The sequence below is a fragment of the Octopus bimaculoides genome, chromosome 6 (genome assembly GCF_001194135.2).
Source record: "Octopus bimaculoides isolate UCB-OBI-ISO-001 chromosome 6, ASM119413v2, whole genome shotgun sequence".
NCBI classification, from domain to species: domain Eukaryota; kingdom Metazoa; phylum Mollusca; class Cephalopoda; order Octopoda; family Octopodidae; genus Octopus; species Octopus bimaculoides.
In genome coordinates, this window is record NC_068986.1 from 105,668,697 (window position 1) to 105,670,288 (window position 1,592).

Below are 1,592 nucleotides of genomic sequence, written 5' to 3' on the forward strand. Positions count from 1 at the left end.
GGCGAGGGGACTAGTCGATTACATCGACCCCAGTATTTCACTGGTTCTTAATTTATCGACTCCGAAAGGATGAAAGGCAACGTCGACCTCGGTCGTATTTGAAGTCTGAACGTAGCGACGGGCGAAATACCGCTAAGCATTTCATCCAGCGCGCTAAATCTACCAATAATAATAATAATAATAATGGTTTCAAATTGCTGGCACAAGGCCAGCAGTTTCGAGGGGCGGGATCTACCCCAGTGCACAACTGGTATTTGATTTATCGACTCCGAAAGGATGAAAGGCAAAGTCGACCTTGGAGGAATTTGAACTCAGGACGTAAAAGACAGACGATATGCTGCTAAGAAGGTTTAGCCCGGCGTGCTCACGGTTCTGCCAGCTAGCAATAACTGAAATTATAATACTGAAACAAGTAAGGGACAAAAGACACGCGCGCACACACACTCATCTATGAGCTGCATCTGATCGTTTTCAGTGTGACACAGAATGACAAATATTTCATTTCTCTGCTCTCATCACTGTTAAGTATCTAACTTACTGACGAAGAGTCAAAGCTCGAAATACTAAAAACATTGCATTTTATCAATCTCTCATTCCGCATCAACCTAATAATTAAACTTGCTTCCATTTCGTTTCTTTGATACTATTCCTCTTTTTTGTACACATACGCGCGCACACACACACACACACACACACACATTCGCGCGCGCACACACACACACACACACACACACACACACACACATTCACATACTTACGCACGCACACACGAACATACATACACCATTAGTAAATAACGAGCAGAGGGAGAAGTACTCAATACAGATAAAGATGTAATGTAGTAGTTTATTTGTTTATTTAGGCCGGTCCAGTGACCTGTTACACTGGAGTTTCCGTGCTGTATCACTGAAACATTTTTTTTATTTGTTGAATTTAAAGCTAAAAGAGTAAACTGTATATATGTATGTGTGTGTATGTGTGTATGCATTCGTGTGTGCGTGTGTTTGTGTGTGTGTACAGATATGGATCGATGGATAAGAAAGGTTACGAAATAGTACTCATATAACTTGTAAACCGGAAGATATCCAAGTGCAATACGGTATGATGTGCAGTGGTGTGTGCGTATGAGAGAGCATCACTATGTGTTCATATGTGTGTATATATGTGTGCGTGCGTCTGTGCACTCACGTGTGTGTTTGTGGTGGAGTCGGGGTATAAAACGCACTTATATAACTTCGACATAGTAAGATAGATCATGTGGTTTATCTTGTATTCATTAGTTATAAAACACAATTATATAACTGTATCGCAATATTTATCCTGTGGTATATCACATATCCCTGAGCTGCAAAACATAATACTATAATATTGATATCTCGAGATATATCAGGTGATATTTATATACATATGTCTACATGAACGGGTATCTCAGTGGATGTGTATGGGTTGTGAGCAGCAAGGGTGGATGGGGTTTTTTTCTGAGTATTTATGAGGCTTTTTTTTTTGTATGTATATTTGTATCACATGTATGTATACCTAGAGTTAGAGGAATATATATATATATGTGTGTGTGTGTGCGTATCTATCTATCT